General features: G+C 38.3%; 1 long non-coding RNA gene across 1 annotated transcript; it reads right to left on the reverse strand.

Annotated features, from left to right (window-relative positions):
* Window positions 1-202: 202 nt before the first annotated feature.
* Window positions 203-27,678, reverse strand: LOC107836578 (uncharacterized). The gene is made up of 3 exons (XR_001662491.1): window positions 27,541-27,678; window positions 496-630; window positions 203-334 (listed from the first exon to the last, which is right to left on the reverse strand). It is a non-coding gene; the product is annotated as an uncharacterized LOC107836578 (long non-coding RNA).

The raw sequence follows: 27,678 nt of genomic DNA on the forward strand, positions 1-27,678 counted from the left end.
ATTTCGTGTGAAGTTGCGGGGGGAAAACTTACACATCACTGCAGGGTCGCAACTACATTTTATTCAGGCGGATGCGAAGACAAAAATCAGCGCCCCACCCTCAAGCCCCCCCCTCATCCCCCGAAGGAAGTGACGTGAGGGTGAAGGAGCACAAGCTCTACATTTCTAAGGTGGAAGCGAACACAACATGCGTTCACCCAAAGGAATAAATAAATAAATCTTTTTTTAGAAGACTGAAGAAACTGTCAATGACAGGGAAGTCCTGGAAGAAAACTTGATATGAGGCTGGGGTTGAAGTTCACCTTTCAACTGGACAACAATCCTACATACAGAACTACAACACAATAGTTTAGATAGTTTAGATCAAGTAAAGCCTTTCAACTGAAACACATGTTTCTTCAGCATCATTATACGTATTTATTAGTACATAAATTAATTTAAAATTTTACTTATAGTATCCTCAAATATTGCTTGAATAAAAACTGGTAACCTCACCTTTTTCACCTGCTTCAGAGAAGAATCCAGAAGCAGCCTGGCATTTAGTCCCCAGGCTGAACGCTCATCGATTCCTCTCCTTAACGAACCAATCATTACACCATGATGACGACCGCGAAGGCTGGAAAAGCCACACTGATTAAACAAAAGAGGAACATTTAAAGGTTAAACCAGAAATATCCTGGACTGAAATATAGATAAAATGTCTTTTGATTGATATAGAAATCTTCCCTGTACTCAAAAAACCCTCATTAAATATTTGTTTTACATCAAGCAGTAGCTGTAACTTAGTACACATGGCCTGAGTATAAGACTATTATTGGTTAAAAAAGCCCTGACTGATTATGCTGACCTAACCCATGAAACAACATAAATAGCTCATTTTGGAAAAACATTTTATTTATTATGTCTAAAATTAAAATACATGCCAGGAAACTGGAAAAAAAACTTAATTTAGGATATATATATGAAAATAAATGTGTCCTGCCTTTTTAAGCACGTGTTCCATAAAACCAAAAACACGTGCTGAGTTCATAAGGTTTTGCTGACCTGAGGTGCCTTTACCTGAACACCTTAAAGCCAAACATCATGATGATGATGAGGACAGAACAAATATAATCCTGTTTTCTGATTTGCGGCTTTCCCAACCTGCAAATTCTCAGCCAACCGGTGGTGCGTTCGTGTGTCTGTGCTGCCGTGCCTCGCGGCTCTTCCACCCGGATGTGTCACTGTGAGCGCGTGACATTGGGGACGAGCATTTTGGCATGGAGTCACAAGGGGAATCCTCTCTCCTCCCCCAACGACCACCCTCATCGAGAGAGACTCGTCTGCCACCCGGTCCCCATCCACAGCACCACAGGCTGCATTTCTTGCTGTCCTATTTATAGGCCCATCCTGTTAAATCTGTGTGACTGTGGCCTGCGAGCAGCAGATTTAGCCGTGCCTTGCTGACGGGATTTGGAGTGACATCACGTTTGGAGTCCCTTGAAGCAGGCAGCAAGGGGCCCTTTGCTTCCTTCTCCTCCTCCCTGCTCATGGAGCTAAGACGTTCAGGATGTAGACTCATGATCTGCTGAGAGTTTGCCATCTGCTCCCTGCACACTCATGGACCGCAGCCCATTTATAATGAGTTAACTGTGGAAACACTGAGCATAACAACAGATGACAACGCAGCTCACGCAACTGGCAGAGACATGGGTTGTATTTTGACACACCACTCCTGCCAGCTTTGTTTTTTTCCTGAGGTGTCATGTTTTCATTTCAAAGTCACTGCTTGAGTGTTTGATCGTCTGAGTCCCGGTAACCAAACAGGACAAAGCGAGAGCTGGAGAGCTAATTGATTCTCATGTCATTAATCAGTGAGAATCAAGTGCAGAGTGTTTGCCTCTGCACTTATTGCCCGACTGTGTTTGTGACCAATCCCCCTTGATGCGTTAAGGAGGGCGTCCCCCTGGTCCAAACTGTCATATCAAAGTCTCCTTCATTAGATTTGCCCTTTCACCATTTCTATCCATTCTTACCCAACAAATAGCTTCACAACAGAGAGCAGGAGACACTCTTTGTGTTAGTCAGGCTAATGCACTCTTTGACAACTGGATTTTAAAGGAAAACCCATTCTGACTGACGAATCAGGCAAGAAAATCTCTATGTGTCCGCAGACATGTCTAAGCAGACTGTTTTACCTCCTTAGAGAATGTTTGTCAAGTGTGCGCAGCAAAAAAGACCTCTCAAAGCAAGTTAAAAATGTATAGAAGTAAAACATTTTGCCCATGTTAAAAGTGAAGAATCTTCCACTAGCACTTTTTAATTAATATTCAAGAAATATTTACTTAAAACCATCTCATATCTTGCTGAAAAGCTACTTTTGAATAAGTTTTGTTTTACTTCAGGTGTGTGCAGTTATTCTGTTTGAAAGTTTAAGTTTGTTATCAATCAATAAACCAAGTTTATTTGTATAGCACATTTCAGCAAAAATTCAGGTCAAAGTGCTTTAATCAGAAAAAGACAAAATTACAGTCAACAATTGAAGCATTTCATTTTGTCAAGCTCCATCGTTGCACATCAAAATGTTGATTAATGTGTTTAATTAATAATGTCTCAGAAGAAACTCTAAACAGGAGGCGTTTAGTCTAGATTTAAAGGAACTCAGCGTTTTAACTGTTTAGCAGTTTTCTGGAAGTTTGTTCCAGATTTGTTATTCATGCCCACAAGCCAAAATTTTAGTTTCATTCTCTAGTGATGAAACTTTTTCTTTTGGTTCGTATTTTTAGGGCAGAATTGCTGATGTTTGTATTTGTCTATTGCATGTGTCTTAATTAATCCTTGATTTTAAAAAAAAGATGTAGGTTTAGTTTGTAATCAGATTAATTCTTGAGTTAGTAGGTGATTAACCATTGTAGATTTATTTTTAATTGAAATATTACTTTAGTTCTGATTCCTAATAAATTAAAATCCTGAGAAATATACTGAAATCTCATTATTTTTATTTTTTTATTTAAACAAGATTACTGAATGGAAAAGTTTAAAAAAATCATCCTATGGGTTGATTTATTGTAGATTTTGATACTTAATAAACATTTTGCAATTAAAAGGTTATTATCCTGCTTGCTTTGTATTCCCTCGAAGTTTGCTGCATGCCAACATCAACATGTTGAGCAGCGACAGCGTGAGGACAAATTAGTCTTTGATATAAATTTCTAAGCTATGGCAATGCTGTGACAGAAGTAAGTTGGACACCAACCTGACTGAGAGTCCATCCTAAGCAGAAATGGAGGACATGTGTGTGTGATTCACTGTTCATGTCTCATAAATCTCAGGTTTACCTTCTCCGAGATCAATTAGCATTTTAGCAGTGTGTGTTGGAGCTGCTGTCATAGCCCTGCAGCTATTCAATTACAGCGAGAGCCCTCCAATTAATTATGCAAAATGTTACACATCATAAATTGTAGGAGGGGCATCAGACCTGCAATTAGCAGCCAAAAGGCTGTAGATCCTTCCTCATTATAAGACAGCATGGACGTTTTCACGGACCAGAGATCTGAGGGGAGAAAATTACACAGGTTAACATTTTTCTGTTTTTAGAGATTAAGATTTCAACGGATGAACAGAGAACCCGGGTTCGTAATTAGCCCAGATATAATTAGGATGAAATTGTTTTCATGTTAAAAACCATCCTACTTTTGTAAGAAAGCTGGCATCAGGTTTTGATCCACTCCTTAGAGATTTTAAAGAAAGAAGCAGATAATCCAGTGAACTTTAGCAGTTCTGATCACATTTACACAGTCAACAGAAAACAGAATGGATGACTGCTGATGAGTAATATGCTGCGATCTCCAAAATCTGTAGACAGCTGCAAGGTTTATGTAAGGAAAAGGTAGGCTAAATATAAGCTACAGACATAAAACTTTATCTAACTACTATTACAGCTCACTTACCACAGTTAGCACCAAGAATAGCACCAAGTAACCATCAAGAAGGAATAATAATTTGGTCCTCATACAGTCCAGCAATCCAGATATAAATGATTTGACCTGTAAGGACCTGGTGCATCTAGAACTGCCACCAGAGGGCAGAATGATGGACTGACAAGGCATCTGACAGTCTGTCAAACCAGTAGTTGAAGGTCTGTGAGCACAGCGGAAAAGACAAGTCTAGCATTTAACCAGTGACGTGCGGTCAGGGGAGGCAGGTGAGGCAGAGCCTCACCTGTCCTCATGGAAAAATAATATCATTTATATTGCTATTTTCACTCTGTGGTTTGTACTATAAAGTACCTATTTTTTACTTATCTTAACCAATTCTGATGATTTTTTTCTTCAAAATTGCTGGATTTTTGTATTTTCCCATTCAAATGCTCGGAAGCGAAGCCGGTGAGGCAGCAGCGAGCTGAGCCTCACCTGGGATTGCGCAACCTCTCGCTAACTGCACTGGCTGCCATTCTATGAGAGCATGTGAGATTATGCTCCTGGAGGAGCGATCAGAAACGGCAGAAAACAGACTCCAGGTGAGGCAGGAAGTTCTCTTGCCTCATCGCTGGGGGCGCTCATGATCCCAGATATTGTGACTCCACAACTGCAGAGTAAGACACAGTGAGCTAGCCATGGAGCTAGCCATACAGTAAATAAGTAAAGTACAGCGATATATTTGTTTTCTCCTCTCTTCCGACATCAACATGAAAGACTACATTTCAATTGAAGCAGGAGACTATAGCTAAAGGAAGACCAAAACCGGAGCTGAAAGTTTTGCTTCGAGACAGTTTGATGATTCTTAAACGGAGTAGAAAAGACATGCCGAGGATAGACTTGGCTTTGGATGAACGGATATTTTTGTGCAGAATTAGCGGTGCATGGATTTCATTGATAAGTAAAGGTAAGACAACAATAAGATGTTTTTGTTTAGTTTTTGAATGAAATGTGCGTTTTGTGGGCTACAGTTTGCATGTCTAAGTAATTCAGTAAAGTAGAAGCAGTAGCTAATCTAGTATTTTTGTGTCAAATCCTATAACATGAAGCGGTATTGTCAGTTGCTATGGCAACGAGTCTGCGTGTAGCTCGGCTTTGCTGTGGATCATAGCACGAAATTAATACCTACATTTCTAAGTTTCACTGAGTTAACGCGGCTGTGGATGACATGTAAAAGATTAGTCTTTTTGCCCCCCAGAGTTGTATGCCTGCGCAAAATTTCCGTACGTCCAATAACATACATGGTGTCTATATAGTCGTAAGTCAGTGCCTCACCAGTTTAAGTCACATTGTGGGTTTTACTGAGACAAAGAAATGACATCTGTACTTTGAGCTAAAAACACTACCTTAGAGGATCTGGGCTTTCTCTGTCCCATTCTGTCCACAGCAGGGCTTTCTTGTCTCTATCTGCGTTGTTGATGTCCACTCACTATCGTCCAAATCTCCTTCCCATTGGTTTACATCAGCACCACATTTTATTGTCAGGAACAGAAACATGTAACATTTAAAAATTTTTACTTGTTACTGAAAAAAAGTAATGTCGTTTGTTACAATGCCATTGGTCACTGGTATCACTGATCCCAGGCAAAAGAAAAGCACGGAATAAAAAAAACAAAAACATTTAAAAGAAAATAATATTTGGAATGGATTATTGGTTTATCTGATTTTTAATGGAGAATATTCTGGTGGGTCTGTGGTGTCAGGATTGGGGTGCAAATCTCTCAAATTAGTAGTGAAGTTCTCCAACAAATGGAGCTTGGACCTTTCTCAATAGTTATATATATATGTGCAATTTTCAGTTTTCTCTTTCAATCATTTCAGTGAATTTTCATTAAAAAATGTCACTAAAACTACCTTATAATGTATTTTTCTTGCCATTTTGTTGGGAACTGTTTTTTTTTCCATAATGTTAGCATCCAATAGAATAAAGGTATGAATCTGAATCGATGCAATTAAAAATACTCGTATTCAATTCCATTACCAATGATGTCCAGAGCTCGTTTTATTGGCAACCTGAACATAAGAAGACAAACCCACAATGTTGGAAGGTTGATACTTTACAGCCAAACATAACGGACAGCTAACAGCGGCTAATATTTGGCAGTTTTGGCATGATCTACGGATTCTGGTCCAGACAGATCCGTACTTGCTGCTCTGCGGCAGAGCAGCTCCTCCGGCCTCCTGTGCAGCTCCTCTCGGTCTGAAGACTTGGTTTGTCCTCAGGCTCTGCAGTGAGCACGCTCAGTATTCAGCTCAGAGTCTACAGCGGACGGCTGGAGAAAGAAATACGACTATACTGTCACACTTGGCTGATGTCCCTGAGCTCCTCTACTCTGTCCCTCATTTCTTCCCCTCTCTCCGTTCTCCCGCTCCCCTCTCCGGTTCAGCATCTACAGTAACTCATGTCTTTTACGAATGAGTCTGTGGGGAGTGCTTCTTGCCGTGTGACGTGCAGACAAGGAGGCGATTATTGTGCGTGTGCAGCAGGAGGATGAGGGACAACTAGATGAAAATGATGCAAGGTACAGAGAAAATAAAGATGAAATGACTGTAAACCAGAGCGTAAGAAATGAAGTGACAGATGGGAAGAAATTAAATTCTCCCTCACTTCAGAGTGGAACCTGTTTTCTTATGAGCTATTGTTTCCTTCAGCATTGCCTCAACAACCAACACTGTGTTCCTGTGAAGCTAAAGCAGGAAATGAAGCCCTCATACACCCCAGACTGCACCTATATGTTAGTGAATCACCTGTGACATTTTAAAATTGGTTTCTCCTATGACTGCAGGCTTTCAAAACCTGTAAAGTCAGCAGTGTAGGATCAGCTTCACAGTAGCAGAAAGTAACATTGATTTTCTCTGTGTTTATTAGTGTAGAACAGCTTAGCACCAAGTTTTGCAAAGAGATTTTAGTTCACTATCAACCTAAATCAGGCGTGTTTAAAGAGGGCTTCATCTCATGTCTGCAGTTTCATGGATACATCACAGGATGCATGTGCTCATGTGCTTCCCGGTCGGGTAATAGAGCCTCCATCAGGGTGCAACCAGATCAATCCAACAGAATCACAGCAGTTTGTCAAACTGACAGCAAGCGGTATGTATTGATTTTAGTTTCATGCTTATCCCACATTTCACTATGAAACCAAAGTAAAAGCCTTCACTCAGTTCACATCAATTTCATTTATTCCTGTAGTTGTTTGGTTGACAGAATAATGATATCATAAACAACTGACTTGTGCTAAAGCAATGAGGTACAAGATGCATTTAAGCTAAACAAAATATATGATTTCAGAATTGACGTAAACTGTAGTCTTCATTAAGACACGACTCAACATTAAACATGCATATTTAATGCAGTTTTGATTGTTTTTATTTGAGTATCCCTCATAAGTAGTGAAAATTGAAGAACTTTTTGTGTGAACCTTTATATCCGTTGCTGCTGTTACACCTGACTTTCCCCTTTGTTGGACAATAAAGGCTCTTTTTAATCTATTTCTGTTTCTCTGCCAGTTGAAAACATTCTTTTTTGCTTAAAACCAACTACCATTTTTGCTTAACTTAACTAAAGCTTTCATTTTGACAGGGTTTGTTTCCCTGTGTCTGAGCAACATGAATGAGAGTGTCTGACTGCAGCTTTTGCTTCATTTGCTCATTGATCAGCGGTCTACAAAACCACCTCTGCTCAGTGCTTAATCACCTCCAATTTTAATAGTATTCTTACCAATTTGTGTGTTTGAAAACAAAGAAAAATATAGGTTATTGATTAATAATTAATAGGTTCAAATACCAAGGGAACAGTCAACAAATATAATAAGTACAGGAATCCTTTAATGGAAGGGAGGGAGAGAAAAAGCTGAGAAACAGCATCATGATATTAGTCTCTAAAGTAGAAATGATTAAATTCCTGTCAATTTAACTTAACCAAAAGAATAAAAATAGAAATATTTTTGAAAAGTCACAAAATTTTATAATCATTTAAGTTATTCAAACTTGCCATCTACATTAAATTGGAAATCTGTTTTTTCCCCAAGAATGATGCAATCATAAAACTAAAGTCAGTATTCCTCACAGCAGGACACATAAGAGAATCTCACACAGGTATCACTTATTTACAGACATTTATAATGCATGTGTTTATATCCTGTAAACAGAAGTTCACCTTCTCTGCTGCTTTGCCTTTCTACTTTGAACTCATTCCGGTATTTCCCCCCCTCTGTGCATTGAAATGTAATTCGTTTTAAGTCCATTTTAAATATATTCCTTAGATAAGTGTAGAAGGGAAGCACCGTATCTCTTCTGTTGGGGTTGGAACAGAGGCAGACTGTTAACAAAACAAAGCAATTTCCCAGCACAAAGGCAGAGAGAGAGAGCAATCTATCATCGGCCCATGAGAGTTGGGCAGAAAGGAAGGCAGCGCCTGGGCCTGAAATGGGCAGAAAGCTCCTTTCTGTTCATGAGGCTCTGGATTCAGGCTGCTGCTGCAGGGAAGTGCAACGAATGTGAGCGCAGATTTCTGCTCTCTATGAAGACTTCTCGGCAGGCAGCTGCTTTCTGTACGCAGGGATGAAATTAAAAAGATTTCAGAAGAGAAATTAACAAAGACTGGAATCATTTGAAAGAGCACAGATCCTTTCCGAATTGATTCTCAAACACCTCAGAGAACATTTAGAGAGGTATTAGGTCATATTTCTCCCCTCACTCTTGCCTGCAATTCATTACAGCTTTAGGAAGGGGGAGGGGAGTCAGGCTGCTTGATCAATACCAATGACACAGCAGTTACTTTGCCAGGTGCTGAGATATTCTGAAGACTTTCCTATCTTATTCGCTCAGCAATGTTAAATGGCTGAAGGAATCCTAATTTCTGTGCCAATGTCAACAATTCGTAAGGGACTCAATCAAATTTTTAAGTATCTGGCTGTTATGAGTAGTCAGTATTCTGCCTACAGCAGTCAGAGTGATCTCAGTTTAGGCAGGGGTGGGCAACTCCAGGCCACGAAGGCCGGAGCCTGCAGCCTTTAGATGTTTCTCTACTTCAACACACCTGAGTCAAATAATGAGGTCATTAGCAGGACTCTGGAGAACCTGACTGCACTGAGGTGGTGATTCAGTTATTTGACTGCAGCGTGTTGGACCAGGAGACATCTAAGAGGACACCAGCCTTCGAGGACCTGGATTGCCCACCCCTGGTTTAGAGAGTCAGGAATTTTCACATAAGGGTTATACTAATAGATACTGAATGTAGGAATAATTGAAGAATTTAACACTTATAAAACCTTGAAATTTCAAAACATTTAGGTTCAAGCTAATGCTATATTAATGTACTGGAAACATGCTTTATTTTGGCTAACGTAAGCTTAATTTTTAATCAATTATTTTATCTAAAACTGATTTCTGACTTGGTACTTGACATAACTACAGTATTCAATGAACACATGTCTTGCGCTTGCTCAAGATATTCTTATATGGAGGAGTTTAAGGTCCCAGGCTAATGCTAACATGTCTGATCTAATATTACACCTAAATTCAGATAGTAACGTAATTCAGTGTGATATCAGTTTAACAATTTTGTACAAAACTGCAGAACTAGGTTACATTACAGAGGTAACAAAAAATTATGAGGGTTTATAAAAATTAAGTGCTTCTACTTCCTGAAGAAATGAACTATTTATAAATTGGGTAATTTGAACTGCTGTCTAATCTGTTGCTTGGTATGGGACAAAAACTAGAATTAGCAAGATGAGATGAATCTTTCACTATCTTTAATTTCTAAAGGGAAATACTGTGATTTATTAATGTTGATAAAATACTCACAGAAACAACTACTTTTCATAAAGGAAAAGAGAAAACATCAGAATATTTCTAATTTTGATGTTCTAGATGGGCAGTAGCTGAACAGTTTGGAAAACTGTTTCATCAGTTTAGATGAAACTGTCTCAGTTTTTCAAACTGGAGCAGTTTGAAAAAACCCATTGTCCACAATTTAATTAAGTTTCAACACATCTCCTGTTTTGCTCACTTGGAGCATCTGGTCCCATAGCAGCAAACATCCTGGTAACATACAGTTCCACCTGTACATGCTTGTTTTTAGATTGATCTTTCCCATTGTGTCTTCGTCTCTGTTATTTCTGTAGATAAATAAAGAGGACAGCTTCCCTTTGTACTTCTACTCGCTGCCTTTTGTCCTGGTGTCGTGCATTCTCTGACGGAAACAGGTATGGACCATCTCTGCCCTCTCAGCACTTTCAGTAGTTTTACAAGGTTTATGCAAGGTCTCAAAAGTCATAAGCTTAATGGTCTCCATTTTAGACCTTGAGAGTCGTATATATGTCTGGTTTTTCATATTAAACATTAAATTACATTTAGTTGCATTTGAAATGTGCATGTTCATCTATTCCTCCTTCCATTCTTTTTTACATTTCTGAGAACAGCACCGGTGTCATTAGGATTTCTTATTACTTTAAATCCAAATAAGCTGCTGTTGGCCACGCACCCCTCTCGCACACAAATAGCAATTATACACGATTGTACATCTTTGAAAAGCAGAAAAAGAGCCTCCTGCGCAACCAACAAGAATGCAGCAAGTAGTTTCTGAATGCTAAGTCAACAACTAATCACTTGTTTTTTTTTTCCAGCAGCTGAAACCAGATGACCAAACAAGTTGGAACTCAGTTGCTAGGTAACGGGCTGAGCTTAGCTGGGGTTGGTTGCTAAGTAACAGCACAGCACCCATTGATTGTGAGTCAACATTTTTTACAAGCATTTGGACTGCTGAGACTCAAATGGAAGTACAGAAACGTCTCAGATATGAATTTTGCATAATATGTTCCCATATTCTTTAAATTGGTTTAACATTAGTCAGTAATCAATAAAATTAGTTTATTTATTTATTCTTCTAATTTTTTAAATTCAAAATCTTACAGAGGTCTGAAAAGAGGGATGAGTGGTGGTGCAGTGGCACGGACCAAGAAGGTCAGTAAGAAAGTCCTTACTGATGCTCTGCATGCATGTTGTTGTTTTTTTCCCTCTGGCTAATTGAATACTCTAATTGGCCTTTGGTGTGAGCGTGTACGTTCATGGTCATTTTTCTTGTCTGTCTCTACGATGGACTGGAGACTCTACAAGGACAAGAGGGTTTACACAAGGGATGGATTGGTCTTAAAAAGTCCTCCGTCTAACTTTCTGAAACTTAAACTTTAAGCTTTAACCAATGCCTATTAAATTATGTGAAATTGATGGCCTCTGATCCTGTGTGTGCTGCCTCAGTATCCAACCTGGGCGTCCATTTTTATTCATGGTCTGTAAAAAATGCTGGACTCAAGGGCAAACATGTGGTGTAGAGAACAAGAATTAATATTTTAAAAAAGCATGGAGACTCTGGATACAGATGGCTGCATTTAATGAGTATTTAGGCTATCTAAGTGAAAGCAGAGTGTGAAATGAATGCAGGTAGATTTAATGAAACCTATGTGTTACTGTAGCATTAATACAAAGCTGTCACTGAGGTTGGACTCACTGAGGCGTCTTTGTGCGGCTCGTACTTCGACCCGATGGTTTCCAGAATATTTAACATCAGTGGAACAAAAAACAGTCTGAATTATTTCAGTTTCTCTCCCAAAGGTTTTAAAACATTATTTGGCATTAAAAGCTTAAAGAATAATTAGTTCTAACTGAAATCAACTGAATCCAATTTGAAAAAAGGCCACAGGAGTTTAACTTTTCATGCATAATTGTTTCTCTTCCTTTTTTTTTGCAGCTCCATTTTCATGGTGTTGGCATTTACTCTATACGATCTAACATTTCTCCATTGAATCATTTTAATTTGCAAGTAAAATGGTTAAATATTAATCAAATTCAGCATTTTATGTCTATATTTAGTTTCTTAGTCCCATTTATACACATTTATTTAGCTAATCTTTCCTTCCTTATTATTTTTTGACACAATATTTTTCTCTTCTTCTTAGATATTTCTTTCCTTATTTGCCAATACATGTAATTATTTACTTCTGTTTCTAGGATTAATATATTTTGTTGTGCAGGTAAACTAGTTGCTAGGAAAACAGTACTGCAAAAATGTTTCCACGCTGTTCCTAATCTTGTACTTTTTAATCTTATCAACCTTTTCAAACCTTAGAGATCAGAAATTTGTGAAGCTCATCAGTGTAGAGTTGGCTTGATCCTTAATGCATAATGATCTTCTAAGTGTATGTCACTATATGGTACTGCAGAATGTTATATGCTTTGCAGTTTGGTTTTATCCCATCTTGGAAATGTGGAAAGGCAAGTTTATCTGTATAGCACCATTTACAGACAATCCAATGTGTTTTACTGTACAGGAAAAAAAAAGTGTAAGCATAAAGTAAAAAGGTTTGAACCAATGTGATCTTTAGACGGGTACAGTAATTAAGATTTTGTTAAACCCAAACATCGTTTTAAACTTATTTCTAAGGCTCCTGCAGCTTTGTAACAATGTTATGTCCTTAAATGTTTTATGGTGTTTCAGGTGGACGTGTGTAAAGCTGTAGTTCTCACATTGAGACATCTCAAACTTTTAAAACTTTCTTTTTTAGCCATCATTCAATCTGGCACACCAGCAGACCAGAAGAAAAGAGTAGCGTTGAACAGCATGCTGTGTGTTTCATATTTTTGAGACAAGAGCTAAAGTTTGTGAATCCGTCTCCCGCAGAAACAACCAAATCTGTCATATAAACTTGAGGCTTCTACCTTCAGATCTAATGAACACCTACCTGCAGATGCATCACTGGTTTTTAGACAGAAACTGGCGTAAGATGTGTAATCCAGACCAGACAAATAGAGACACTAATGTTTTGATAAACTTACATGTAATATTCACACTCTAAAATGTAAAACACGCTTTCCGAGGCAGAACTGCTTGAACATGAATCATTTATCATGAGCATCTTATTCCAACTGAGAGAAGACCATGATATGAAACATCTGGAGAAGCAGTTTACTAACTAGTGTTTTGACATTAAGTGGTGTAGCAGTGCATGCACTACAAAAACACATCCAGCCGCCCTGAATGGTGTTTCTCACACGTTTGGCTGTAATGATGGTTAAAAACATCCACAGTTCAATCAGTGCATTCTGGGTGTGACTTAAACCTGTGTGCAGAACAGAACAGGCTTGTCATTTTTGATTTGCATGTCTTCTGTTCCTTAAATCCTCGATTTTAAATAAACAAAGCTGATCTTCCTTCTGCAATCCAAGAAAAAAAGTAAACTATAGTGCTTTGCTGAAGTATAACTATGATTGAACTTTCACATTTTTAGGACGCTAACCACAAACGTCTGGGTATTTTATTGGGATTTGATGTGAAAAGCGTACATCACTCTTAAATAGAAGAAGATACATAGTTTTCATATTTTTTATTGAAAAAAATAAAAAGCAATTGGATTTCTTTGCACTCAGTCCATCGAGTCAATAATTTTTAGAATTACTCCCATTTGCAAAACTCTTTATGGGTACGTTTCTCAGCTTTATGCTCATAGAAACTCAATTTTGTTTGCCTTTTCTTTGCAAAACACCCAAGGTGCAGACAGACTGGGCTGAGAGCGCCTGTGAATATCAATTTTCAAGTTTTGCCACAGGTTCTCGGTTTGGTGTAGGTCTGGACTTTGATTGGGCAAATATAACATGAATAGACTTTGATCTAGTTCTGTGTTTATTCTGCTGATACCAAAGGGCATTTAAAAATAAAACAAACCACAATAAACTTATTTTTTTTCAGGGAAAGGCAATAGTTTATGTGTTCTTTAAAAATTATTGACTACAAAAGTAAAGGGGGAAAAACTAACAGGGGAAAGGAGTTAAACCAAGAGAAAATGAATACTAAAACTAAAACATTTGTGGATTGCAGGAGTCGATATTTTCTTTTCTGATAGGACCAGATCAAAATTCTAAAATACTTATTTTTTATTTTGAACAAAAGCAATGTTTTCAGAAATAATTAAAAATGTATGAAGGTCTGAATAATAGAATGTGTCCAGCTGGAGGCCCACTCACTGTGGAGCAGTTACCCACAGCTGTCAATCACATCTGGAGCCCAGCAGATATTATCTCCCATCTTCTCGCTGACTGAAATGGGCTGAAACCGACGAGCCATGGGGGGAATAAAAAAATCACGAGGATGCAATCATCATGACCTGTCTTTCTTTTGTTGAGCAGAAATGTTCGACTCACTGCTTGTTTCCATGGTGAAAACCTCATGTCAACAAACATGATGTATGTTTCACAGCAGATACAAAAAAAAAAAAAAAAACGCAGAAAATGATTAGAGTTTTTTTTTAGAACAGTTTTTTTTCTCGGGTTAACTTTAAAAAAAATCTTATCATTCAGTGATGGTCAGTTTCTAATTGCATTATTTATGGATTGGCAAGGTCAGGATCAGTTTCAAGCAGGTAACAGATTCATGTAAAAATCTCTATAAAGCATCTAGCTGATCCTAAATTATGCATGTAGAGTTTTAATGAGCATTATTGATCATTGCTGATCTTTCTCTTTGATTTATCCCACAAACTTATCAATCTTTCATTGGTTTAGATTTCTGCTGCCTGTACTGTCCCCTAAGCTCCTCGTACCCAACACATTGCTCCCATCAAACCCAGTATCCCATTAAAGTTTAAATTCTCTTCCTCAAAAATAGCTTTCAGTAATGTTGTTTTTCCAAAACTTCTTGAAAATACCCCAACCATTCACTCCACTCTGAACCATCCACTTCTCTTCTTCTTATCTGTACTCCCCTCCATCTGCCAGCTGATCCATAATGGGCTGCAGAGCATTCAGCCGTACGGCACCCCGTCCCCCCTTCCATCTGTACCAAAGATCCCTTCCCAATCTTCTTAACCTCCGTCAAAATTTTCCTTTTCAGACAGATCAGCAGCATGTCTCTTAAATTTATGCAAAAGAAACCTGGAAAAAGTCATCTTGCATGTTTTTAGTTCGGTGTGTTCTTCTATCTTTAAAGGTGACCTATTATTATTGAACAGTTTCAGATAAATCTATGGCCTATACAAAACATGTTCATTATTTTATTTTATGTATTTATTTTTTTTTGCTCAAAATTATTCTTAGACGATGAGATTTTAGTCTGCTCATTCTGCCTATTTTGAGCTCCTTTCAGAAAGAGCTGTCACTTTAAATCCAAATAAGTTGCTGCTGGCCGACAACTCAACCTTTACACTCGCATGGCTGCAAACAGATGAACAATTATACAACTGTACAACTTTGAAAAGCAGAAGTGGCGCCTCCAAAACAGCCAGCAAGAATGCCGCGAGTGGTTAAATGAATGAATGAATGAATGAATAATAATAATAATAAAAAATTAAAAAAAATCACAATTCACCATACAATGTTTATAACTGTAGGACAAAAAAGGTTTTCTCCTGACATCATTCCCAAACCAATGATTGGGAATGATCATTGGTAGGATAACATCTGAGGGATGTTTTGAAGGCTGGTGCACTAAATATACAACTTCCTTTTCTATTCTCGTCACTGTTTATAATGGCAAGAAAAATAAATATTGGTCTTTGTCATGCTGAAAGTCAAGTATAAGTAAAAGAAATTAGCCTTTTTGACACATTGTATTCATAGGACAGAAGAGTCTGTCTTTCAAGGCATTCTACCCATTTTTACCCTACATGCTAATAATGTGGCTGGCGATGTATTTAGTCCAATCTGAACTGAAGGCTTGGGTGCAGCAGCATGCACTGTGCACAATCTCACATGGTTTGTATTTTAACCATTTTGCTCATGCAACATACAAAGACTCCTGCGCTGTCAAGACCATTGTGTAATTAAAGAGATGCAATGTTTCCATGTCAGCAAGAACTGGCAATATGTGACATGTTTGAGCCAAATTTTCACTCCTACATTTGTATGACTATAAATGTAACCCTGATGCCAGGATCTGTATTTCAGCTGATCTGTACATGAGCTGGCAATTTTATTCTGCAACTTAAACATTTAAACAACACCTTGGTCAAGTGGTTTCCATTTCACAGGTCAATTCAGGCGACTGCATAAACCAATCACATGCTTTATAAAATATTGCTCTTGAAAGTAATCGGACAATAGAAGTGGAGTCAGTGAAGCCGCACCACAGCGCTCCTACGAACAAACAGCAGGAGCCACAACAGAGATTCACATTCTTATTTATTCAGCACAGCGCTAACAACATGCCAAATAAATAAAAGGCATGAATCCAAATGCAAATCAAAAACTACAAAGACAAGAGAAGACGTGTGTCCTTGAAGGGTAAAAACAACAACAAATAAATCAGGTTGCAGACAAGGATGGGAGAAGTCCACAGGGAGAAGCTGAAGGCAGCAAGTCGGCTCACAAACAACAAACTGAAAGAAAATAAAATAAGAGTGTCTGAGCTAAAAGCAATCAGTGAATCCAATCAAAGAGAGGACTGTGTCTGTGGGAAAAAAAGAAATGAAAACCCAGGCAATACATGTTAGTCAATGTGCAAATCTACCGTGAAGGTGTGGAAGAAAGAAAGCTATTGGAGGCAGAAAGGAAGAATTTGAGTTCACAGAAAGGAAAAAGAACATCTATAAACTTTATGCAGAGCAACAAACTGCAGATTAACTGATCAAGACAGAGATGTTCAAAAATAAATGGTGGAGATCAAATAACAAATAAGAACCTGCATCAGAATTTAATTGATATGTAACATGATTATGATTATAGTGTAATTATAGTACTGTCTCATCTTATTTCTTCTTAATGCATGAGTCCTTTTGCACTCGCCTGAACATGAACATCACTGTCCTTTTAAAAAAGAAATTTAAAAAATAAACTTTCAACAACTTGAGTTTAATTAAACATTTTCTGCTGAATTTTCTAGATTTTGTTTACAAAGAAACGTCATTATAAAGAGGAGTTGTAATAAAGTACTACTAAACTTTATTTCTTTGTCTGTTCATCACTTTTGTATTCTGCTTATTAAACACATTTCAGCTAAATGTCACAGACTTTCTCCTTAACGTACTGTTTTCACTCTGAAAGAAATGAAAGGAAGTAAGAAATAAAGAAGACTCAGCAGTAATTTAAGCCACAAAATGTGTATTTGTCGAAGAAAGAGAATAGTAGAGAGAGGTAGGAACATTATGTCAGAGGTCGCTGAGGTGACACCACTGTCGACATCAATCACTGCACTGAGTCAAGCTGTTAGCCAGGCTCATATGGTGCACTGACTAAACCATTACTACCACCATTAATCACAGCCTCGTGTCCACTCACATCACTGCGCCGAGCTGGATGGCTGCAGAGCAACACAAAGACTTCCACAGTAAGAACCTGCCGTTGACCTTTAGAAAGATTTTATTCAAAGAGATCTTTAAAATGTGCTCTGCTACGCTAAATTTCAGTAGTTCTGAGTTAAAACATTATAACGGGTTGTTAGTCAAGTACAAGTCACAAAACATATTCTGCTTATTATTTCTTGCATCCATTGATATGTTCTCCTGCGCAGGTTTAGTAACATTCATGCCAACATTTGCTGATGACACCGTGACGTAACATAACTTTCTACACGATAGAAGGCCACACTGTGTTGCCATGACGATACTACCGGGGGTATTCTTGTAGTTCAGGCCTAAAGTTCAAGGTCAACCAGTTCACACCACTCCGATACTCTTGAAACTGCTGTCACCACCTTTGACCCACTAACATGATAAGCTGTCACTTTGATAATTAACCCCAATAATGCTGCTGCAGAAAAAGCGTGCATGTTCAAAACAATCATAATCCACAGACACATTATAACATATTTTTATTTTGCAGAGCAGGATCTTCATCCATTATGAAAGAGGTAAAAGAAAACTCAGGCATGCACATTTAACATTTAACAACAGCAACATTCCTCTAGTCATGGAATGACATGACAACATCCCTCTAAACTTTAGAGCACTCTTTCTCAAACTGTTTTTCTCAAGGCTGGTTTAAGACAGTATAAGACAGAGAATCTGTGAAGAATCTGCCTTAGCCCTGTCAATCACTCTCATGCTTATCCTCTCCCATTTGCTCTTTGCTAACTTATAGCTGGTTCGGTACAACATAGCCTTCCACAAATGCTAAGGCTAGTTAGCATATTGGCCGATGATGGTGTTTTCTGTAACCACATTAGCACATTGAGAAGCATACAGGAGGTTGATTGACAGCGGTAAAATCTTCTTGGCTCTGATTGGTTGTTTTTGACCGGGAGCTGTGCATTTCTGCAGATCTCAATAGCAGCACTGGGAGGAGGAGGAGGAGTTTTTTCACAGATTATCTGACTCATACCATTCTGTCATAACATGGTGAGTTTTAATAAACGTGGGAAATGCTGTTTTTTGTAACATTACATACTGCAGCTTTAAACTAAAATACATTTAATATCTGTATTGTCCGGGCTGCACAGTGGCGCGGTTGGTAGAGCTGTTGCCTTGCAGCAAGAAGGTTCTGGGTTTGATTCCCAGCCCCAGTCTTTCTGCATGGAGTTTGCATGTTCTCCCTGTGCATGCATGGGTTTTCTCCGGGTACTCCGGTTTCCTCCCACAGTCCAAAAACATGAGTCAGGTTAATTGGCCTCTCCAAATTGCCCCTAGGTGTGAGATAGACACCGGCACCTCCCGACCCCACTAAGGAACAAGGGTGTAAAGAAAATGGACGGATGGATATTTATTGTCCTACAAGGAGGAGACATTTAGGAATGAGGATTGTAGCAGCTGTACCTGTGTGACCCAGAGGCTGCTAATTATCCTCTCTGTGGTGTCATTTAGCGATTCACACACAGTATAAGTAACAATTTGACATTGTTGATGATTAATGTAAGAGCAGAAAAAAGTGCATTAACACTTGAGTATTTCTAAACTTTTAAAACAGTTGCTCTGTCAGCAAATGCAATAGTTTATATTTATCTTACATTCAGGTGATTTTCTAAATGCTTATGCTTACACAAACCACTTGCATCCTCAAAGGTCCAATTAGATAACTGTGAGTCTTTGCATGTGATTTAAAACCTGTCCACAACCCAGGGGAGTGTACGGTTTGCTGCAGCGTAATAGCTTTCATCACACAGTGACAAAGTTACCCCATGTTGGAAAAAAACCCACAGCATTTTTTAATGACCACTATTCAAATCAGGCATTTAGAAAACAAGAAGAGGAAAAAACAGGATGAAAGGTCAAATTTCATCCACCCAATATCTATATACCTGCTTATCATTGCAGATATTTATTTTAGCCTCAAAGTCAGGACAGAAAGTCAACCCTCAAAAATGACAATTGTTAAAAAAAAGTGTATATTTGATGAGCCATGTTGACTTGCACATGGCATTGTAATGAAAAAAGAAAACACCCTTTCGTAGGATTTCAGTAAAAATAGCTGCTGGGTGCTCCTGAAATGTGTTTGATTTATCTTCAGCAAGGGTAACCACTTCTATGAATGTAAGTGCCTGCTGCTCTGGAGCAAACAGCTGTGATTTAACTCAATGCCAGAGTGTAAAGACTTATGCAGTGACCTTAGAGAATCAATTTCTGAGTATGCAGTGGTCATTGAAATGGCCCAAAATGCAACAGTACCAACATTGTGGCAGGACAAACAGAAAAAGACTAAATAAGTACAAGTTGTAGTGAAGAACTGAAGGAAAAGGCTTTGCAGTACCAACAGTTTCCACGCTGCATCTGGATAACCCACAAGACTTCTGGAATAATGTTTTATTTTACAGACTGGTCTGCAGAGAAGATGTTTGGTGATAATATGCAGCACCATTTTTGGAACTTCTCATACCAGCTGGCAATCATGTTGATGAGGGGATTTTTTTTAGCTTGTTAAGCTTTTACAAGCTAAAAAGCTCAGAGTGAAATGTAAGGACGTCCCCCAACCCACCATTAAGGCTTGGACTAAACTGGGTCATCAGCAGTAGCATAACGATAATAAATACAGCAGCAATTCTGCAAAAAGAACAACTGAAGAAGCAGAGTCAATGTGTTGCAATGATTCAGTCACAGTGCAAACCCTAACCTGATTGGTAAAGACTTCTGTTGAGCAGAAAAAATATTTTTCCAGACATTTAACATCTGCCTTCCCTTGACTGACTACATTCTCAAACTGACAACTTGGACTTACCCTTATGAACCCTTCACCTTATTTTTGAGTCAGAGGGTGAACATTTTATAATTGCATCTGCAGAAATTTTAATTTATATTAAGATCTACATCTTATGACCATAAATAAGCATAGATGGAACATAGATGGAGCAGTGACTAACTTCCCTTTTAATTTCTTCAATCTGACATGACTAGTGAATAAAATACCAAAACATTTGAATTCTCTCTGTACAAGTTAGTAATTATGGGCTTTGCCATAGATGAGATAACGCCTGTCACTTTTTTACACATTAAATTTAATGCAGGTGTTTCAGATGTCTTTAGGAAATCAGTGGAAAATCTAATAATGTAGAAAAACATTTTCTACGTATGACTTTCATTTGTTGTCATTTAAACAAGTAATTGTGTTTGTTTTATTAAAAAGAAGTCTTAATTTCATTAGATCTCATCCTATTTTCCCCTAAATTGTTTATTAAAAGATCAATGCATATATCAGACTTTCTGCCCAGGGGGAGCTGGTGCTCCTCCATGGGTGTCATTGCTGAGTGCTTCCCCTCTGCAGCTAACACAGTGACTGATCCATCCCATATGTGCTTGCCTCATCGTCTGCCTTCATGTCCTTAGCTTGTAATCACAACATTGATCAAAGCTACAGTGTGCAAAGGGGGTCAATATGTGTTTCCAAGAAATGCATGTAGCTGCCAGAGATGGGCAGGATAAAGGAGAGAATGTGTCTGATTTTGACCTCCTGCTCATTCATCTCAAGTTCACACAATGCAGAAGACTGCTTACATCCAAAGACACCAAAGGCATGAACTCAACATTTTTCCACTGCAACACACCAATTTCAAACAATTTTTAAAAAATATTAACAATGACATGATTTTAAAAAAGTGGAAGATGAAAAGAGAAGTTATTTTAATCCACAGGGCACACTTTGTCATAACTAGAGAATCGGAACAGAATTGAAGTGGATGATTCAGCAGGTTGTATAAGACATATCTGCATATACTGCAGCAGTATCATGATATGGTTCTCGTCATGACTGAGTGAGTCAGTGTGTGACGTGAGTCTCACATGCCCAGTTAGGAGTCATGCATGTGTCACAGATCTCTGGAAATAAAGGAGGAAGGTTAGTCTCTTGTTGACAGATTAAAAAAACAAACAGTCTTCAATCTTAAAATGTGTAAAAAATGAATTTCTCGTTAGTAAACTACTAAAGCTATATTCATGTATGAAACCTCTAACATCTCCTAAAATTGAACTGATTATTTTTTGAAAACCCTGTGAGCAGCAGAGATATGGCTAACTGAGACAACTGTACTCGAAGGGCACAGTGATGATTCAAAGCTTGTCTTAAAAATGCTGTTCAAACAGAGTCGAGCTGTTTTCTGAAATGACCTTAAGCAAATGACAGCTTGTCTTATAAGATATTAGGGGACCATGCAGAAGAGTTCAGTGCATGACATCTGCTTTTGTCCTGCTCCTCAGAAAAACTAGCCAGCACACATTTGAACAACCTTCTCAATTAAATGAAAATAGATATCACATGGGCAGCATCTACTGTAGAGTTAGGATGTTTTCACACCTGATAGTTCAGTAGACTCGGTTCAACTGGGGACCAAAATTGCCAAATTTGTTCCAGTTTCAGCTGCTGCAGTTAATTTTCACACTGCACTGCGTTTGAAAAGCTTGTTCCCCTCCTCACCTGTGGTGGCGCTGCATTAAGAACCACTGAGGGAAATTACACAAAAACCTCTGAAAAAGACACAAAATGTAAACAAAAATGGAGGAACGTCAGATTTTAGTGGCTGTAGGATTTCTCTTTTGTCTTTGATAAAAGACCACAAGTAATTTCTCCCACTAGCGCTAGACTCTTGCGTTTGTTTTGGATGTATTTACCCAGAATGCTCTGCATTACAGTCCACTTCCTGCTCTCGGGTCCGCTTGGCATTGACATATGCATTTGAACCGCACCAGAGTTTACTTCAACCAAACCGAGACCTAGTTGTAGGCGGACTAGAGTTTTTTGTTTTGGTCCGGGAATTGTAATTTGATTATGTATTCACACCTCTGCAAATGAACCAAACCTTCGACTAAAGTTTTAATAAAGCGGACTGAACAGGGCACCCTTAGAGCGAATGCCTCAAATATTAGGTTCTTGATTCAGCCTTCCAGAGTTTGATTCCTATGCTGCATGTCTTCTCCCTTTTCTCTCTCTCATTACCTGTCTAATACTGCAAATAAATACTGTATCACTAGTTGTACAAAAAAAATTAAAAAGTAACCGAAATAATAATTAAAATCATAAATCTTAAGACGTCTTCCCACGCTGCTCTGGGAATGGTCCAGCTCCCTGTTTAATGATGTTGTTCCTTTGTCTGAAATTTCAAAGCAAAGTCTAAACTGTAAGGTAGGCTTTGTCTTTGTGTCTACTATTGTTACTGAGGAGAATCTTATTTCAGGCACTTTCATTTTCGCGGTGAAAAACTCTATAAGGGCTGTTATTTGACCTCAACTTAATTATAGCTCTAGAAGCTCCAGATGGGAATTCATAAAACCAAATCTCTTGTGTGTTCATGAACAGACCTCCACCGCATCTGCAATTGATTTTTATTGAATTAAGCCAATGTGATGTGTTGTTCAGACATCTCCAACCTGACAGTGTACGCCTCCTGGATGATAAATAGATCTGCTAATAATGTCTAATTTGTAAGGCTTCTGGCTCCGCAATTGAAATGCAATCAATATGGCCATTAGCTCCACTGCTATTAAGTTTCTAAGCATGTGAACAAAGCGCACACACCATCACAGCACAAAGTCATTCAGGCGTTTGTTTGTAGACAACCACTCTTTTACTTTCCTCTACCAACATCTGCCTGGAGGCAGCGAGCGACAAATAGGGAAAGTTTACATTTTATTTGTTTTGCATGGGCATATTTTTGCTTCTACAGTACCAATGTTGACTCTCCATGCACATGTATGTAGTTATAAGTCACACAAAACAAGATTCACTGATGAGATGCAGCTTTGAACAACTGAAAATGTTTAAGTCCAAAACCTCCACATTTTATTTTGCCATGCAGGGAAATTGCTGCTGTGTTGATTATTTTTCTCCTGCATAAACAAAGTTGTCTTAATCTTAAGATCACAAAATGATAAAAATCTCCTGCAGGATTTTCTATTAAAAACACAAGTTGTAGTTTCTTCAAATATTATCTTGAAGCACAGATCACCACAATAACCCCAGTATGTTTGATTGTAGTTATCTTCAGAAATACTGTGTATGTTTTACACCAGATGTAATACGATGATTGTACCCAAAAAGTTCTTGTCAGTCTAAAGAACATTTTCCCCCAAGTTTTTTGAATCTCCAAAATCATGTCTTTGTTGAACTGTGTTAGAGGCAAAACTATGTTTTCCTTACCTTTAAAAAAGCCATTCATCCTGATATTATGCCCAATGCCACATTTGTGGATATAAAACAATGGAGTAAAAGTACGACAGCAGAAATTGACCAAAAAAAAATTATGGTTTATCGTCATTTTTGCCAGGTCGACTTCTGGTGTTTTAATGTTTTAGTTAAACAGCCAAACGTTTGAATGCCTCTCCAGTTCTGTGCAGCCTTCTAGATTCACACGGAGATTCAAATTCAATTCAGTTCCAAAATACTTAATTCCTCCCAAAGGAAAATTAAATGTTTTAATTCGTATCATTCCTGTATCTTCCAAGTGTCTTGGAGCAGAGCTGTGTGTGTGGACTGATCATCTGAACTTATGCCAGCTCCCTAACTTGCTTTATTCATTTCCAGCCTTTCTAATTAGTGTGAACTCTAAGCAGCCAAAACAGTTACCTCCCAAATCCTCCTCCAGCTGCTTCCTTTCTCTCTCATTGCCGTTCCCTTTACTGTGTATTTTACGAGGGTATTGTCCTCGCGTCCTCTGCAGAACTGATGTCCTGGGACTGTTTTTTCACAAGAGCATTTGCAATTTTATTTGTCTTGCAGTTTTCCCTCTTAGTCATTGGTCAGCCTGCATGCTCTCCCCTCCCACTGATGTGCTGCTATGATATGGTGACATAGCAACAGCTGCTTGATTCTGCTCATCAATCATATGGAGCTGATGTTTATGCTCTCTCCTTTCAGCTGCAGTACGTGGCCATAATGCCAAACCTGGCCGCCTGAGCCTTGTTGCTGGGATGGAAAGTGTGCGGAGAATAACAAAATATTTGGATGAAAACAGGAAGCTGACTGCCTAAGGCCAAGCACTAATGCTGATGAAGAATCTGCAACACTGATGGTGTCATTAATGAGTGTGGTCATTACGGGACTCTGCCCATTCTGATGTTCTGACAATATAAATATGCATTACAGGGTTGAGGTCCAGACGACACTCACCCAGAGGGTCTGTCGGGTTGCAGAGAGGAGAGTCGCTCTCCCTCCGCAGTCTGGATTTACTCCTGACATGTAAATGATACTCTCCTTTACGTCTCACCTTGGAGGAGCGATTTTCCAACATTAGCTCGTGCCACATCATCCAACAGACTCTGAAAAGGTTTTTAAACTGCTGCTAAAAGTTCAGAGAAAATATATTTCATGCATCTAGTCCTGTCAGAAATTTCAATCAATCAGTAAAGTTTATTTGTGTAGCACATTTCAGCAGCAATGCAGTTTATGATGCTTTTGACATGTAATATGTGTTATTGGTTTTCTCAATTGTTGACTGACTCTGTAGTATTTTTATGACTTTGTATTTTTGTGTTTTTATGATGTAAAGCACCTTAAACTGCTTTGTTGCTGAAATGTGCTGTGAAATTTGATTGATTGATAAACAGGTGCGTTTTTTTGTCTTGATTTATAAAAACTCAGTGTTTCAGTTGTTTTGCATTTTTCTGGAAGGACATAGACAACAACACCAGTAGCCTACAGGCTACTTGTTAAGCTTAAGGTGCTGTATTGATATTAGCTAGTAATCTTTTAGCTAACATTACCTGCATCCAACAGCTTTACTCAACAGTCTGTTAGTTTGGAGGGAAAACTGTGAAAAGTTATTTGCGTTTTGCTGGTTTGCTGCCGTGATTCTAACACACCTGCATAGCTCCGCCCAGCAGCAGCAGGTCTCCTTCACAGGTGTGAACCCAGCGCGAGCGTCGTAGCGCCCATGTTGCGTTTAAAGGCGGCTCGGAAAAACACGTTACTACATGTTAACAACGGATTAAACAGTTTTAACTGCTGATAAAAGTGACAGAGGACACAGATATGGGAAGTGTGGAAACCCCTACTGTATCAAATTGACAGAGGAATAACAGAGAGTTGGCCATGCTAAGGTAAAAACCCAGCGCATACAGCGTTCATGTTTTGTTTCTTTTTTTCATCCAGACGGCTTCCCGCGCCCCCCCTGCAATGGCACGGCACCCCCCCCTAGGGGGCGCGCCCCACAGTTTGGGAACCTCTGGACTAGGCTATGTTTATTAAAAAGAAAAATAACTCGAAACAGAAACAAGACAACCTTATTAGTGAGTAGACTTTGTTCAACATTTTTCAGTTAGTAATTACACTTTGAAATTAAAAACGTTTAAATATTCTTGTCTCATTTAAATAAAGACCCGTCAGGCAATGTGAAACTAAAAGTTTGAAACTCAGAAGTGCCTCTCTTATTATAAAAATCCTCATTTGAAAAATGAATCAATTAGAAACAGAACATTGAGTGATTGTCTAAAAAAAACTGTTATTTAATAGTTGAAGCAACAACTATTAAATAATCTGTGAGGTATTTAAGTTTTCTTTTTTAAAATTTGATTACAAGTAAAAGAAAAAGCCTGTGCTTGGAAAGATTAGCAACAGTAATTAATCAGTCATATTTTTGTAAATTTTTCTAATTTCAACACATTGAAGCAAATAAGATATTTTATTATTTATTTACAGAAAATAAATGTTTTTGAAATCATTTTAGTGAGGGAAATTGGAAGATTATTTAATTTTCAATGAGACCAACAAGTAAAAGTAATGTTTTGTATAAACTGGAATAAAAAGTTGGCAAATGTGGATCTTTACACACAATTGATTCAAGTTACTTTAACATTGAATTCCCTCATATTTGATGACCTAGTTCTCATATAAAGGTCCCAACATTTCCATCCAACAGGACATACGGTTGGAGACACTGTGATTTGGAGCTGGTCTGCCTTCAGGCCATTTATTATAATGAAATACAATAAGAAGCATCACCAGGGGAACAGATACAAAAGGTTTTGGATTGCTGTGGCCCCCGGATTGGCCCCCATTGCAGTTCCACATATCTTTTTGAAGACAGCCTGTAGCTTCATAGAAACGTTGTGTAAACTTTGTCCCACAAAAATCACATCTGACATCTCATTGCTGGATGTTTAATGCGGAAAATATTTTTGAAAGGATTTCCAATATTCCAACTTTTTATTCATTAACTTTATGTTGCAAAAGTGTGTGCAGATAAGGAGGAACAAATCACTTCCAGGTAAAAACTCAAATTCAAAACATTCTTCAAAGTCTGGAAAACATGATGAAAATGCACAGTTTGGTTCTTTCATGTCCAGGATGATGGATTTAGTTGCCCTCTATCGATATGAATGAATGACCCATGCTTTAGGTATGATGTGATTTATTCACAGATTTTTTTTGTGCATTTGGTAAAATACCTTTCCTCACTAGTCAAGATGGATTTTTTTTAATTAACCTAGGATTCAGTCATCTAAAAATAATCTTTTTTCTTCCATGACTTGTTTTCTGCAGGACCACAGGTTAAATCCAGAACCCCATCTGCAACCATCAAATGTTGCAGCTTCACAACACAGCAGTCAGAGTCCCCTCTATAGAATACAATGTTTACTAATTCATGCAGGGGGGAATAAGTTATTGGCTTTCATATTGCGCCTCAGTGGGAGATAAATGTGCTCCGTCCAGCTCTCTGCAGAGACCTTTGAGAATTCATCAAGCTGTGGGTAAATTGATTTTCATTGGACACTGTGGGGAGGCCTTTTTACATGAAGGAGCTCTGGTGGACTATTACGGTTAATTCACTCCCGAGTGTTGCACAGCAGGAATATAGCAGTGAAGATATTAGTAATTTTCTTTGTTTGCCTTTCTGAAGTCAAGGAGTGAGCTTCTCTTGGTGCAGTGAAAGCATTAAAGGGCTCAGACTGAAGTATTTTTACAAAGTGCTATAATTAACCAATACCCAGAGGGAGGAGTTGATGGTGATGGGATAAATCAACATAAAGTGCATGAAGTTTTGTCTGTACGGTAAGAAGGTTTCTAAACAGTGTCTGGAAAAACATCCTAAGTTTGAAATCTGAAACCTTGATTTGAGTTAATTTAACTAAATCAGCTGTGACTCACCTTCTGGCATCCCTATACAACCCACTTCTGCCAACAAGATTGCACTTAGTTTTCCCATAAAACATTTTACGAAGCCGGACCGTACAGAGAAACGTACCTTTTCCTCTCTGAATACTCTCTCCTCATCAGAGTCCTGGGTCCTTTCCAACTATATTTTCTCTCTCATGGCTGAGTTGAATATTTTGGATCATTATCCTGCTGAAAAAAACAAACACAACCCATATTCAGTTTTCAA

This window comes from Poecilia formosa, unplaced genomic scaffold (assembly GCF_000485575.1).
Source record: "Poecilia formosa unplaced genomic scaffold, Poecilia_formosa-5.1.2 Scaffold68, whole genome shotgun sequence".
Lineage (NCBI taxonomy): Eukaryota > Metazoa > Chordata > Actinopteri > Cyprinodontiformes > Poeciliidae > Poecilia > Poecilia formosa.